Below are 17,515 nucleotides of genomic sequence, written 5' to 3' on the forward strand. Positions count from 1 at the left end.
AGAAGGACCAGGGAATCTAGTGACCTTATGAACAAAGGGACTGTCCCACCATGATTCAGGAAGCCTGTAGTTGCTGTAATAGGTAAGTGATATGGAAAGGAAATGCAAAAACAGTATTTGATGGGAGCAGGAAGGTGCAGGAACATTCTTAGGAATAAAGTCAGCCAACCCTGCTTCTCACCCAGAAGCACTGGTTATTAACGGAAAAGGGGGCAAGGGGGGCAGGAATCCAAGGGCCTATGATCAGTTGGTACTCTCTTCACATTCTGTTAGAATGTTAGGAGGACACCTGAAAAACCAAAGGGCTGAAGCAAAACAGTGCAAAGACCAGGACTGTGTGTCTTCACCATGTTCCATAAATACATTGTTTTGTGCCATGATTGGCTACATACATGCTCAAGATCACTGATGTTGATTTTTTTCAATTAATTAATGCACTTATTTATAAAACTTTATGTTAAAAGGTATTAGAAGCTATGGATTGAATTAAGTCCTCCGTAAATATTATGATGAAGTTGTAACACCTCTCCCCCATCCCACTCACAGTAATGTTACTGGAAACAGAGATGGCGAATGCAATCTAGTGTCACCTAAGAATGAGGCAGAACCGTCAATAGACTATCTTTAAGTACAAAGGACAGACACCCAGGGCAGCACAGCTGTATAGTAAATAAGGCAGAGACCAAAGTGGTACAGCCACAAAACCAGGGTGTGAGGATAGCCAACTACCCACAGCTTAGAAGGAGTGATTCTCTCCTACAGGTTTTAGGGAGAGAACAGTCCAGATGATAACTGGACTTTGATTTTAAACATTTAGATTCCAAAACTGTAAACAATAATGTCATTGTTGTTTTAAATCATCCAGTTTACAGCCTTCTCTCATGCAGTCATAGGAAACTAAAATAAGAGAGTCCCAGGCTACGCATGCTCTAGGCTCACTGATTACAATGCAGCCTGGCTTCATTTATGTATATTCAAGAGAACAAAGACAAGTGCAAATTCAAGTGAGATATACTGTCAATTACATGATAAAAACCTACTTAGAACTTTCAGAAGAAAAACATACCAAAGAACTTATAAAACAGCCTACCCGGGTTCTAGCATCACGCTTTGGATACTATCATTCAGGTGAGCGTTACTATGGATAGACCATGTAGCATCCCATTCACTGTAAACATGTTCCCCAGCCTGAGCCTAGGCAGATACCAGTGCAGCCTACACATTAGCCCATGAGCAAACCTGAGCTACCACACAGTATTAATCCTTACCTGTGGGTTTGCTAAACCCACACAAAATTTAGTAACATTGATTTTAGTCCTTCATTAACCCTTCCTTTTTTTTTTCCATCCCTTCTCCCTCCCTCCCTCCCTTCATTTCTGTGATGCCCAGATATCAAATTTATCAGGTCATACATGCTAGGCAAGCACTCTGAACTGAACTGCATCCATAGCTCTAACTCTTAGTGCATGCTGCAGCGATCACCACTTTCCCCAAGCTTCAGCCCCATAGAATCACTGAGATTCTTGGACTATGGTTCTCAGTCTTACTGTACGTCAGATTAACCTGAAAAGTTTTGGAATATTTCTACTCCTGAAGTTAACAAAAAGTGACAACTTGGGCTACTGGTGAAATAACAGAGAGTAGTCGTCTCTTACTTTGAGCAAGAATGTGAATAAGAAATAGCCTCTGCTATGGGGTAGAATTTGCTAACATCTTTCAAAACGTCACATGACTCAGAAATCTCACTTTTAAGAACTTATTCCTAACTTCAAATTACCGTAAGTATGAAAGAATCTCAGGTAAAAAGTTACTTATCTGTCATTTGTCATAATAAAATGCCAGAAACCACCCAGATGTTGTAGAGAGCTGGTTGAACATCAATTTTTTTTAATGTATTTATTTATTTTTTTATAGTTTTGGGACAATCACCTAAGGAGTGGCAGTGTATAAAACAATACAGATGGGTACATTACCACATGTTAATATCACTACACAGGTAAGTACTGCATTCTTCATTTTCCATCAACAAAGTATGAGATTATGGAGGGCAAACGATTGCATGTGTGGCTCCCTTTCTGGAGCCAGGCAGAAGGAAACGACAGTGAAATGAACTGAGGAGAATGTATGATTACTTGAGTACAACCTTGAACATGATTTTATATGTATGTGGGTACCTTGCCTACTTATATGTCTGTTCCACATTTGCATGATTCGAGCCCATGGAGGCTGGAAAGGAATATTGGAACATTAGAACCGGAGTTTCAGATGACTGTGAGCCACTTCCTTGGTGCCTGAGGTCTAACTTGGGTCTGCTGGAAGAATAGCAAATACTTTTCACTCCAGAGTCATTTCTCTAGCCCACAACTCGTTTGTTTGGTTGGTTGGTTAGTCGGTCAATTAGTTGGTTTTTAATAATCTAGAAATGTGTGAAGTTGTGTGAATATTTCAAGTAATTTATATATGGGAGCATTAAGAATGTAATACTTGACTCAAATATTCCAAAATGGCCACATTACATATTAAAATAATACAACAAAACACTTAAAAATAATTGGGTCCAAGAATGATGGTACATGTTTGTAACCTAAGACACTCAGGAAGTTGAGCCTGGGTAATCATGAGGTTGAGGTAACCTGAGAAAATTAGTTGGGCCCTTTTAGCAAGAAAGGGTGGTAGTGAACAGGGGCAGCAATTTTAATATCAGCCTGAGATTTTCCTTACTGTCATTTGAAACTTTCAGATAATATGACGTGTGTACAATAGATCTCTACTGCTAGCTCGTGCACCAAATGCTCAGAGAATATTATGGCAGAGAGGGCAGAAAGATTAGAAGAGCTGAGGAAAAAGAAGTGTGCTACGTGGCTGGGTCTCCTGGAAATATCGAAGGGCATACATTCAGGAAGTCTTGTTAAAAGAGCTGCCTAAACAATGAACCATGTTGGGCTGCCTAGGCCTGAACAATGAAGACACCAATAGTCATGCTAACATGGAAGAGGGAATGCTCACACCGCCTCAGCCCTGCATAAAGAATACACAACTAAGGATCTTGGAGCTGGCCCAGATAAAATTTCTGAAGATGGTGGTTATATAGCTCAGAGACTAGCCCTGTACAGCAATACTAAAACAACAACAACAACAAACTTTGTATTGAACTATCACTGAATGGAAACTACTGGAGAAGTAGCTGGTTCCATTTTAGGTACGTGCACTTGGGCACTCACACACAAACATAAAATTAAATAAGTCAATATTTCTGAATGAAAAATAAGTCGGAGAGCAGAGCCTGGCCCAACCACCAGCCGGAAAGGCTGCTCGTACAGGCTGAGCTACTGTGACCTGGAACAGATCTTAGGAACTTCTTTTCCCACCCGGAGAGGACTTCAGGATGCAGAGCAGAGCCTGGCCCAACCACCAGCCGGAAAGACGGCTTGTACAGGCTGAGCAACTGGTGAGTGGGAGACCTAGGCTGCGGGGGAGCAGAGGGATCTCTGCGGAGTGCACACAGAAAAGGCACCCCCTGCCCTGACCTGCCCTGTCCTCCCCGATCCAGTGACCGGGAACAGATCTTAGGAACTTCTGTTTCCACCCGGAGACGACTTCAGGACGCAGAGCAGAGCCTGGCCCAACCACCAGCCGGAAAGGCGGCTCGTACAGGCTGAGCTACTGTGACCAGGAACAGATCTTAGGAACGTCTGTTCCCACCCGGGGGCGACTTCAGGACGCAGAGCAGAGCCTGTCCCAGCTGCCACCCGGAACCTGGGCTGCTGGGGAGTAGAGAGATCTCTGAGGAGTGCACACGGAAAGTGTACCAGGGACACAGACCAGATACAAGGGAAAGGCAAGAACATATCACTGACAACAAAATGGCAAGAGGAAGAAGAAAGAGTATATCCCAAGGAAACCAAGACAATCTAGCAACACCAGAACCCAGCTCTCCGATAGTAGCAAACTTAGGAATTCCAAACACTCCAGAGAAAGAAGACACAGACCTGAAAACATGCCTCAAGACGCTGATAGAGTTACTTAAACAAGAAAGGGAGGAAAAGCAAAAAGATTCAGAAGCTTTTAAAGAAGAAACAAGAAAAACACTCAAAGAACTCAAAGAACGAGACGAAAACAGAACCAAAGAAATAAAGGAATGGAAGAGGGAAATTAAAACAGAAATTGACACAATAAAGAAAGCGCTAAAAGAGATAACCCTAGAGTCAGAACACCAAAAAAAGAAATCAGGAGTCACAGAAGCAAGCATTTCCAACAGATTACAAGAGATCGAGGAGAGAATCTCGGGGGCAGAAGACAACATTACAAACATAGACAAAACAGCCAGAGAAGATGCAAAAAACAAAAAGCTCCTAACCCAAAATGTCCAGGAAATACAAGACACAATGAGAAGACCGAACCTAAGGATAATAGGAATAGAAGAGAGAGAAGAGTATCAACTAAGAGGCACAGTAAATATCTTCAACAAAATCATAGAAGAAAACTTCCCTACCCTCAAGAATGAGATGACCACGGGCATAAAAGAAGCCTTCAGAACTCCTAATAGGTTGGACCAGAAAAGAAATACCTCCCGACACATAATAGTAAAAACATCAAGTGCCCAAAGTAAAGAAAGAATACTAAAAGCAGTAAGGGAAAAAGGTCAGGTAACATATAAAGGCAGACCAATCAGACTCACACCCGATTTCTCAACAGAGACTATGAAAGCTAGAAGAGCCTGGACAGACATCATGCACTCCTTAAGAGAGCACAAGTGCCAGCCCAACTAAAGCAAAACTATCAATCACCATCAATGGAGAGACAAAGATATTTCAAGACAAATCAAAATTCACACAATATCTGACCACAAACCCAGCACTACAACGAATTATAGGTGGAAAACCCAATACAAGGAGGGAAAATACAGCCTAGTAAAAACAAGAAAACTCCTAAACAAGAAAACTAAAGAAAAAAACACAGACACAACTCAACCCAAAAAAGCAAAAATGGCAGGAAACAGAAACAATTATTCCTTGATATCTATTAACATAAATGGTCTCAACTCCCCAATAAAGAGACATAGACTATCAGACTGGATACATAAAAAAAATCCAGCATTTTGCTGCATACAGGAAACTCATCTCAGAGACAGAGACAGACACTATCTCAGAGTAAAAGGGTGGGAAAAAAACTTCCAAGCAAACAGCTCCAAGAAGCAAGCTGGAGTGGCTATTCTAATATCGAATAAAGTAAATTTCCAACCAAAAGTTATCAAAAAAGATAAAGAAGGACACTTTTTACTCATTACCGGGGAAATCTGTCAGGAGGAACTCTCAATCCTTAACATATATGCTCCAAATAAAAAATCACCCACATTCATAAAAGAAACTCTACTAAAGCTCAAAAAATACATTTCACCCCACACAATAATAGTGGGAGACTTTAACACCCCACTCTCACCAATGGACAGATCAGGGAAACAGAAACTGAACAAGGACACTGCAAAACTAGCAGAGACTTTGAACCAACTAGAATTAATAGATATATACAGAACATACTATCCTAAAGTAAAAGAATACACCTTCTTCTCACCACCCCATGGAACCTTCTCGAAAATTGACCACATAATTGGACACAGAACGAGCCTTCATCGATATAAGAAGATTGAAATACTCCCATGCATCCTCTCAGATCACCATGGTCTACGGCTGGTCTTTAACAACAACAAAGACAACAAAATGCCCACATACACATGGAAACTAAACAACACTCTGTTAAAGGATAGCAGGGTCAAAGAAGAAATAAAGAAATAAATTAAGGATTTTCTAGAATTCAACGAAAACGAAAACACAACATACCCAAACCTATGGGATGCAATGAAAGCAGTATTGAGAGGAAAACTCATTGCCCTAAGTGCTTCCAAGAAGAAACTGGAGAGAGCTCACATCAGCAACCTGACAGCACAGCTAAAAGCACTAGAACAAAAGGAAGCAGATATACCCAAAAAGAGTAGACGACAAGAAATAATCAAAATTAGGGCAGAAATAGACCAAATAGAAACAAAAAAAAACCATTGAAAAAATCAACAAAACAAAGAGTTGGTTCTTTGAGAAAATCAACAAGATTGATAAACCCCTAGCCAGACTAACTAAAGGGCAAAGAGAGAGTATCCAAATTAACAAAATCAGAAAGGAAAGTGGTGACATAACAAGTGAAACTAAGGAAATTCAAGAAATCATCAGATCCTACTACAAAAACTTATACTCCACAAAATTGGAAAATCTGGAGGAAATGGACGAATTCCTAGACAGATACAAGGTCCCAAAGTTGAACCAGGACCAAGTAAACCATCTAAATAACCCTATAACACCTAAAGAAATAGAAGAAGTCATCAAAAGCCTCCCAACCAAAAAAAGCCCAGGTCCAGACGGGTTCAGTGCAGAATTTTATCAGACATTTATTGGGGATATAACACCAATATTCGCCAAGCTATTCCAAAAGATAGAATCAGATGGAATATTACCCAAGTCATTTTTTGAGGCTACAATAACCCTCGTACCTAAGCCACACAAAGACCCTACAAGGAAAGAGAACTTCAGACCAATCTCACTTATGAACATTGATGCAAAAATACTCAACAAAATCCTTGCAAACCGAATCCAAGAACATATCAAAACCATCATTCATCATGACCAAGTAGGCTTCATCCCTGAGATGCAGGGATGGTTTAACATAAGGAAATCCATCAATGTAATCCACCATATAAACAAACTTAAAGACCAAAATCACATGGTCATCTCACTAGATGCTGAGAAAGCATTCGATAAAATCCAACACCCCTTCATGTTAAAAGTCCTGGAATAAACAGGAACCCAAGGCCCATATTTAAACATAATAAAAGCAATATACAGCAAACCAACAGCCAACATCAAACTTAATGGCGAGAAACTTGAAGCAATCCCACTAAAATCAGGGACTCGACAAGGCTGCCCACTCTCACCCTACCTATTCAACATAGTACTGGAAGTCCTGGCTGGAGCAATTAGACAGCAAAAGGAGATCAAGGGGATTCTAATCGGAAAGGAAGAGATAAAAACATCACTTTTTGCCGATGACATGATAGTGTACTTGAGTGACCCCAAATTCCACCAGAGAACTCCTACAGCTGATAAACAAGTTCAGCAAAGTGGCCGGATACAAAATTAACTCAAACAAATCAGTAGCCTTCCTATACTCAAAGGACAAACATGTGGAGAAAGAAATTAGGGAAAAGGTACCCTTCACAATCGTTACAAAAACTATGAAATACCTTGGTGTGACTCTAACTAAGGAAGTAAAGGACCTGTATGACAAGAACTTCAAACCTCTAAAGAAAGAAATTGAGGAGGATCTCAGAAAATGGAAAGATCTCCCATGCTCATGGATTGGAAAGATCAACATCTTAAAAATGGCCATCCTACCAAAAGCAATCTACAGATTCAATGCAATCCCCATCAAAATTCCAACCCAGTTCTTCATGGAATTGGAAAGATCAATGTGCAATTTCATATGGAATAACAAAAGACCTAGAATAGCGAAATCCATCCTCAACAACAAAAAAACATCTGCGGGAATCACTATCCCTGACCTCAAGCTATATTACAAGGCAATTGTGCTGAAAACTGCATGGTACTGGTACATAAATAGGCAAGTGGATCAATGGAATAGAATAGAAGATCCAGAAATGAGCCCTCATGTATATGGTCACCTGATTTTTGACAAAGGAGCAGTAAACATTCAATGGAAAAAGGACAGCCTATTCAACAAATGGTGCTGGTCCAACTGGCACTCAACATGCAAAAGAATGAAAATAGACCCGTTCTTATCTCCTTGTACAAAGCTCAAGTGTAAGTGGATTAAAGATTTCCACATTAAACCAGATACATTGGAACTATTAGATGAGAAAGTAGGGAAAACCTTAGAACACATAGGCACAGGAGAAAATTTCCTGAACAAAACACCAATGGCTCAAGCTCTAAGGTCAAAGATTAACAAATGGGACTTAATGAGATTGCAAAGTTTCTGTAAGGCTAAGGACATCGTCAAGAAAACAAAACGGCAACCAACAGAATGGGAAAAGATCTTTACCAACACCACATCAGATAGAGGCCTAATATCCAAGGTGTACAAGGAACTCAAAAAGCTAGACACCAGAGAATCAAATAACCCTATTAAAAAAGGGGGTACAGAGCTAAACAAATCATTTTCAGCTGAGGAACACCGAATGGCCGAAAAACATCTGAGGAAGTGCTCGACATCCTTAGCCATCAGGGAAATGCAAATCAAAACAACCCTAAGATTCCACCTCACACCAGTCAGATTGGCCAAGATCCAAAACTCAGATGACAGCAGATGCTGGCGAGGCTGCGGAGAAATAGGAACACTTCTCCACTGTTGGTGGGGTTGCAAGCTAATACAACCACTCTGGAAATCTGTCTGGCGATACCTCAGAAAATTGGATATAGTACCACCTGAAGACCCAGCTATTCCACTTCTGGGCATATACCCCAGAGACACTTTAATACACAACAAAGATATATGCACCACAATGTTCATAGCGGCTCTATTTATAATAGCCAGAAGCTGGAAGGAACCCAGATGTCCTTCAGAAGACGAATGGATACAAAAATTGTGGTACATATACACAATGGAATACTACTCAGCCACCAGAAACAATGACTTAACCAAATTCTTAAGAAAATGGCTGCATCTAGAGAAGATCATCCTGAGTGAGATAACCCAGTCACAAAAGAACAGACATAATATGCAGTCACTGATAGTGGGATGCTAACCCCAGAGGCTTGCACTCCTCCAGAAACAACTCACAGACTGTATGAAGTCCAAGAAATAAAGAAAACAAAAACTATACATATATTCACAAAACAAGAAGACTTTGACTATTTCCATGTTGCGTTTTGTTTTGCATGTACTTTACGCTTATTGCAACTAGTACGTTTTCAATGCATACTGTCAAGCCCTTGAAAAAAATCAAGTACTGACTAAAAAACATATTCACATGGTTTTATGTAAAATTTATTTTAATGTCTGAAAAAACTGTACTGACAAAAATGTATAATTTTAAGCAAAAAATGTTTAAAATCTTAAAAAAAATAATAAGCTGTTAGTCTTTTGTGTAGATGGAAATATCTCAAGAAACACTTCTTGTTATGATTAATAATTTGAGTCTTATTTGTAACAGATAAGAGACCAGTGTATTTTCCATGTATTTTCATGTTAAAAAAAAATAAATCTTGTTTTGAAGACAAAAAAAAAAAAAAAAAGAAAAAAAAGAAAAATAAGTCGGAATTCACCACTCGAACAAGGTTGCAGAACAACACAATGTAACATACCCAAGCATGTCTTAATGTGGTAAAATGGAATGAATACAATTGCATCCATGTAGGATTCTCTTTAAAACTGTTCGGCTTGGATTCTCCCATGAGCATGCATTCAGGCAGACTCAGAATCATTCTGTAAGACAAGCCTGAACTGTTCCAAACTGGAAATTGCATCAAAGCAAAAAAGAAGTGGGAAATTGCTTTGAACTTGTTAAAAACATAGAACAGCAGAAGCAAAGTGTGTGATCATTGATGTGAGCTCAGATTTTCAAATCATCTAAAATATATGTTGGTTAACAAAAAATAAAACAGTAAGTAGGAGAGGGCAGTAGTGAAGAGAGGTAATTTCGGTATCTGCTTGTGATCTTCTTTACTCTCATGTAAATATCTCAGATAATATGGTTTGTTTTGGGTAGATTTCAAAGTCTTGGGTATTTAAAGAGATTGATATTTTTCTAGTTTCTTTCAGGAGACAGGGCTATATATATAAACCCAAAGTTCATGCTGATACCTGTAGTTCAAACACAGCACATGAGCATCTCTCCTTGCCTTCACGTGTATACACCATTTCTTACATGATATAGATCCCAAATCTCCATAATGTAGTGAATTTACTCATTAGTTCTATCCCATAGCACACGGATTGTTCAAGAATATTTGTTTTGCTGTATTGTGAGCTAATCAGTTTTATTTTCTACTAAAATTATAACCTCAAAACTATATTCTCTTACATTTGGTAGGTATTTAAGCTGTGGTTCATCTGAGCTCCCATTTTCCCTTTCCAATCAATTTAACATCATTGTTTCAGAGCTCATTGACTACATACCCTAAGAAAGAAAATTTCAAAATTACAGCAACAAATAGTCCAAAGAATGTAAACTGAAACAACCCATGCATAAGGACAGAAACACTTGCACATGATCAGTGTTAACATCCAAAAAATCCAGCAGCTAACATCTCCAATTGGCTCAGATACAAGATATGCTGTGGGAAATCAGGTCCCACAGTGTGGGAGAAAGCAGAAAATTAGTGATATTTAGGCCATGGGTCAGAGCTCCCAATGGAAGATGCTTCATCAGTAAGTAAGGGTCACAGGGAAGGAGGAAATGAATGCATTAGTCTCATGTTGTCTCTTCATTGTACATCCTAATACACACCAGTCACTCATCCCTATATTGTTTTCCAAGGACTGCAGCTGCTTCCCCATGTTCAAGGTCACTATCAAAAACTAATTTAAAATATGTAAATGCTACATTCTTTCCCTCAAATGGAAAATATGTGTGTATGTTCATGCACACATATTCCATGTAATGTAGTATACACACACACACACACACAGAGAGAGAGAGAGAGAGAGAGAGAGAGAGAGAGAGAGAAAGAGAGAGAGAGAGAGAGAGAGAGAGAGAGAGAGAGAGAGAGAGAGAGATGCACTATATAATTATATAATTAAAACACATAGGGTCTATTTAGAGGGGAGATGGGGACAAGTGAAACTATGGATTCGAAATTCTTGTTGCAGTAAATATTAAAATGAATTGGCTTATCTCTATATTGGCCCCCTGCAGTCTCACTCAGTGGGCTCCATGCCGTTTCTAGTACGGAGCCAGCACATGACCTCTGTCGCTGGGTCCACGCTGCCTCCAAGGTCTCACTCCATCCGCATGACTCTCTTCCCTGGTGGTTTACTCTGCCTGCCCTACTGCCTCCATCTGGGGGGGGGTTGTTTCTTTACCCCAAATCCCAACACAAACACAACTCTAAGGCTCAATAGCTTTTCATGCAGGTTGATATATTCAATTCTCAATACACAAGCCCTCTACACAACAAGATTACATCAGATGAACAAAGCTACAAACTGCCCTTCTATATGAGATACTAGACCTATAAAATTCTTAAATGTTCATAGCTGCTTACCACCAATAAAGCCCACCTGGATCCAAGTCACCCTTCTTGACCTCTATCTTGGAGCTTCTCTCTTGGTTCTCCCCTGTCCTCTGACCTCTGACCCTCTCTCCACCTCCCTTCCCTGCCCAATCACCAGCTCTCGCCCTTATTTTACTAATTACAATGGGAAGGTTCAGATGAAGTCACCATCATGAGTACGTGACTAGGTGGCCCTTCTTATGGAAGTGGAATTAACATTAAAATACAAAGAGCTTTGGGACTATCTACAAATTCCAGCTGTTAATTAGGGCATAAATTATAGCAAGGGACCAAATCTGTAATGAAAAAAAAAAAAAGAAACATTTGCATTTTTTGCATGCTAGCCAAAACTGACTTTTAAAGTAGCATATGCATATGCATTTAGAAGGAGAAACAGGTGAGGAGTAGAACAGAAAGGATAACTTCTGATGCTCTATGGCACAGTATCAAAATTATCATGATACTGCACATAATTAAGTACAATTTTGAAATGGTATTCTGGCAATTTTGATTGTACACAGGTATGGCAATGTCACCCTATAATCCGGAAGTATGGACAATAACTGTGCATATTAAAAGTAAAAGTCTGTTTGGAAAAACAAATGAACAAAGACTTACAACTTTCAAAGTTTTGGTTCAGATCGAGCAAGAGTTGGAGGGGAAGAGGAGCTGCATCAGGAAAGCATGAGAGAAAGCGGGGTGGCCATACTGGAGAAAGAAAGGTCACCAGCTATTCGGAGGGTGAGTTAAAGCACAGAAAACCAGCAACCATAGTCTCCCTCTGCAGCAAGGACTGAGACTGTATGATTCTGTGAGTACTTAATGGCTTTCAGAGAAAGCCAGGCAGGAGGTGACTCCACCCAGCAAGTTGCTGATTGGGATTATATACAAGTCTGAACAAGAGCCTACAGAGGTATTCCCCAGGGTTGGTTGGTTTCAGCTAACCCAGAACGTTTGAAATAAATTCAAAGGCACTCTTGAATGTGGTTTTTTTATCTGGTTCTTTTGTAAATAACACCCGTGCTTTCTCTCTTTGAAATCTACTATGATCTTATTAGTCACTTTCAAGTATAAGGTTTTACACCTTAATAAGACACAGCATAGGGCAGTTTGAAATTTATGGGAAACGGTGGGTTTTAGGAAATGTTTATGCAGTGGTTTATTTGTAAAATGTTTTCTTTTATTACAGATATCTTGCCGAATTATTCCTCCTATAATACTAGACTTTTATATTACATATTTCAGAAACCGGCCAGACAGCTAAGTTTTATTTAAGTGAACTAAACTCTGCATGCCTTTGAACTAGGTATTCAGAATAACTTGCTCTGAATTCTACAGCAAATAAATCACCTGGCCATGATAACCAAACCCTCTGTTCCTGAAGCTTCATCTGAACATCTCTAAAAGTCAGTTTGGCACAAAATTTCATTGATTTGGAAACATTTTCCCAGAATTACTTTTTTTTTGTTTTGTTTTGTTTTTCAGTAATTTTATTTTTTCCTAATTTTGTAATTTTAATTTCCCATAGCACCTTGGCAATGTTGAAAACAATACAAATGCAAAGGTGCTCATTTTAACAGTTTATGTGTCACACCATTTGGGGTGGGGGGCTGGTGGGGAACAAAGACTATATAAAATTAAAGATATCTCTTGTTTCAATCTCTTATGTTTCCATAATTGCTATATTTTTCTATAAAGATTATACCCTAAAATATATCTTAAAATCATTAATCATATAAAACTTCCTGAACCTATGTTCCATTAATACACTATCTGATTGCTATTTCCATTAATATTTTTGGAAGAATAGTGTATGTTCACCCTCTTCATTTGGCAGTTTCAGGTAACTTTTTAGTTCATTAACTTTCTGTCCAAGCCAACAAACTGACATGCTCTGACAAATTTATCAAGACTCAACTATTCTTCTTACGTTCAATGGGCATGTCATGACCTTTTTATAAATCACCCTTGATGTAGGTGTGTTTTCTTTGTTGGGTTCTCCCGGGTGTCCTCCCACTTCTTTGGCTTGCTTTATTATGTTCCTGTCCAGACCTTTATCCCTTCCTGGTCACTCCTGGCTTGTCTCTCTTTCCAAGGTTTCAGCCTTCTGGCATTTCTCTTCTCCTAACAGATCTCTCTGTCTTTACATATGCTTTTAGGATTTTTTTAAAATTACTACAAGTTTTTAGATAATCATTTTTCTTTACACATATGGGTATTTTGCCTGCATGTACATCTGTGTATCATTTGTGTGTCTGGTCCCTGCTGAGACCATAAGAGGGTGTCAAATCCCTTGGAACTAGTGTTACAGACAGCTGTGATCTGCCATGTAGGTGCTGTGAATCCAGTCCAGGTCCCGTGGAAACGAAGACAGTGCTTTTAACCTCTGAGCTATCTCTTCATCCCCTACCCGCTTTCAAGATTTTATTCTGTACCCTAGTGCTTTGGAACAAAGAGAATCTCTATTTGTACCTTCTCATCCAGATTTCATTCTTCACACTTCCGGTCTTGTAATAGGCCCAGGCTACATCTAGAATTCACTTTACCCTTGTCCTGCCCCTCCTATGTCTTCTATATTACTCAGTAAACAAACAACTACCAAATCTTGAATCTGAGAACTTCTCTCCTTTTTTCTTTGCCCCTAGTCTCCCTGTTCAGCAAATGCATATGCTCTGCCACCTGTGGCTTTTAAGCATGTATTCCTTCGTATCCACTTTCTCTTGTATAATCTTAGTCTTATAGCTTTAACTACATCATGGGTTTAAAGTTTCCGATTTGTGTTTTTTAATTCACCCACCACAAACCAAAGATTAATGTTCACCTTCTTGCAGTTTCCAAAATTTCTGTGTAGATACAGAGTAGAGCCAAAGCTTATAAGCAGGCAAACCAGGGCCTTTTTAACTCAGATGTAGTCTACATTGTCAAAGATTCCTAATACTTCCCATGTCAGTATTTAGAAGTTCCAAAATACTTAATTCCTCATCCACATGGAAGTTCAGGAAACTTAAGCTGTTGAGCACACATCTAATATGCTTCAAATTTTTTCCTCTTGGGAGTACTAGTATTATCTAACATTCTTGCCACACTTCTTTTTTCCTTCTGAGGGCACCTTAAAGATGGTATGGCCATCTGACTTGTTTTAGCCAATGAAAAGTAAGGAAAAGCAATGTGCATCACAACCAAGTAGAAATTTGGGGAAGAGATGTAGGATGATTGCATCTTCCTTTCTCCTGCTATGACAAGAACTGTATTGCGATGGATCACCCAGATGCTGATACTATACTAAAGAAAATTTCCCAAAATCAGCATCAATATAGGTAGGGAATGACCTTCTACTTCCAAAAAGGATGAGATGCTTATGATTGCAGTGTATTCTAACATTTTTGACACCTAAACGCAACTCTAATCTTTCTATGTGGCCAATGTCCTGCCTTCCTGATCTATCAGAGCATTTTTCTCCGAGCTGTTATTAAATTGGTTCTTCTGTATCCTTCAGCCACTAGCTCTTCTGTGAATCCAGTGCATAGAATTGTCTCTTTATACTTCATTAACCCTAGCAGGTTGAGATTTTTTCATAAGATGAAAAAAATGTTGTTATAGTGCATATCTATTTCTTTGTGCCTAATGCTTACATGGGTATTTGGTGGTCATCAAGTTAGCGCTAACAAAACTGTGCAAGTACTTCAAATTAAGACAGCAAGGTGTAAAATGTGAAAGCTAATTGTATGGGGTCACAAGACATTTGTCTTGAATCCAATTCAAAACTAAAAATAATTTAAAGAAAGTTATACTTTGAGTCTTCCACCATATTAGCAGAGTAACTTTGGAAAGTTGAACGTCGCTATGCCTGGGCTTGCTTAGTGTAAAATGTGGACAAATTTGATGGACTGTGCCATTTGCCTAAACGGGCTGCTATAGGGTTAGAGAATAATTATGGGGCATAAGTCTATAATTCACATAAGATACTTAAAATAGATAGCTGGACATTTGTTTTATAAAACATCTGTTCGCATAGTGCTTATTATTAAGATGTAAGTATCAGTTATCCAATCCCCATCTTTTCAAAGCATAGATTTTACTCAGATACATAATTTTTATTCTCTCTAGAAAACAAGTTAGACAATTTCTCCTCAAATAGCTCTCTGTATCAAAATATCAGCATTATAACTACAAATTGAGGGACTTAAACACATTCAAATACCAAAAGAGAAAGCACAAAAGCTTCATCAAGCCTTGGCTGTAGCAGGTTCTCTATGTCACTCTGACTTTTAGTTGTTTTGCATGTAAATTTCCACTAATTATTAATATGAAGTCCTCCACATTCACTTTTGACGGAAGGAAATAGCAGCATGCATAAACATTTTTTTGTTTATCATCATCTTCTTGAGGAGTGACTGTCCTGTATCTCTATAAACAGGCTATAATGTTGCCTTGCCTCATCCTGAATCAACAACAGTGACGTCAAATAGCCCTTTCCCATATTATTCACCCATATTGCTGAGCATAGCAATATATTGGGTGTTGTCTTTCGCTGTGCTAGATCACATAACCAACATAACTTTCAGAGGAGTTCTGAGAAAAGGGAGACACGTGGTAGCAATATCAAGCTTATGATGTTGCTGTCTCGTCTTGATGGGCCAGAAAGCAGAGAGAGAGAGGGAGAGAGAGAGAGAGAGAGAGAGAGAGAGAGAGAGAGAGAGAGAGAGAGAGAGAGAGAGAGAGAGCACCAATAACCTAGGCTACTATCCACTTATCAGTGACTGCTACTATGTGTTTTCTTTTGTGATTGGGTTACCTCTCTCAGTATATTTTCTAGTTCCATTCATTTGCCTAAGAATTTCATGAAGCCATTGTTTTTAATAGCTGAGTAGTACTCCATTGTGTAAATGTACCACAGTTTTTGTATCCATTCCTCTGTTGAAAGACATCTGGGTTCTTTCCATCTTCTGGATATTATACAGGAGCCTGAGATAGCTGTCTCCTGAGAGGCTCTTCCAGACAAATACAGAGGTGAATGCTCACAGTCAACCATTGGACTGAGAACAGAGTCCATAATGGAGGAGTTGGGAAAAGAAATAAAGGAGCTGAAGGGGTTCGCAATCCCATAGGAAGAACAACAATATTAACCAACTAGACATCCTAGAGCTCCCAGGGACTAAACCTCTAACCAAAGAATAATGTGAAGTGACCCATGGCTCCAGCCACATATGTAGCAGAGGATGGCCTTCTTGGGCATCAATGGGAGGAGAAGCCCTTGGTCCTGTGAAGTCTCAATGACCCAGTGTAGGAGAATGCCAGGGTGAGGAGGCAGGAGGGAGTGGGTGCATGGTTGACTGGGTCAGTAGGGGGAGAAGAGATGAGATAGAGAAGTTCTGAAGAGGAAACCAGGAAAGGGGATAACATTTAAAATTTTAAAGAGAGAGAGAGAGAGAGAGAGAGAGAGAGAGAGAGAGAGAGAGAGAGAGAGAGAGAGAGAAAGGAAAGCCTGATTCTCTATGACACACATTCTCCATGCTCTCTGAGGATTCCACAGACCCATTCCCAAACAAAGCCATTAGTTAACAACCAAATGCTCAAACCTATGGAGAAACCTTTCAGATCCAAATTCTAACAAATGCTCAGTAAGCAGTTTGGAGATTCAAATAGCATTTTGGAAGCAGTTGGTAGCCCAGCTCAATACTACAATTTTTTGGGCTGAGAGAAAAATTGTGGTTATTGTTGTCTCCCAAAGGGTAACAACTGGGGTATGGCAGACACTGGCATGCAAGGCCATGCTATTAGCTTAGGAAATATCACTGCTATCTGAACTACTGGAATTTCCACCTATTTTGTCAGTGACTATTCATAAATTCAATATATAAATTTATCCAGAAAACAATGGGTAAGCTTTCTTGACTGTTAGGTACTGACTACTGGATAGGCTGCCTTCCAGAGGCTGGAAAATTCAGAGGACCTGGGATACAGTCACAGCTCCTGCTTTATAAAGACAGTGCTGCCATATTCAGGAGAAATTATACACATACTGCCTGCAAATATTTGCCAAACACTACAGGAGATAAGTAGAGACAGACAAGAGACTGTATTATAATTTGAGGAATTCTGTCAGTCACCATAGAAAACCACCTGGAAACAATTTTAATGTAAAAATCTGAGAATTTGGGAACTGGTTACAGTACTGTATTTTTTTTCTACACTTCATAGTTTGACCAACTTTCAACATGACTGAGATTTGGGGA

Source organism: Micromys minutus (assembly GCF_963924665.1).
Source record: "Micromys minutus genome assembly, chromosome: 21".
Lineage (NCBI taxonomy): Eukaryota > Metazoa > Chordata > Mammalia > Rodentia > Muridae > Micromys > Micromys minutus.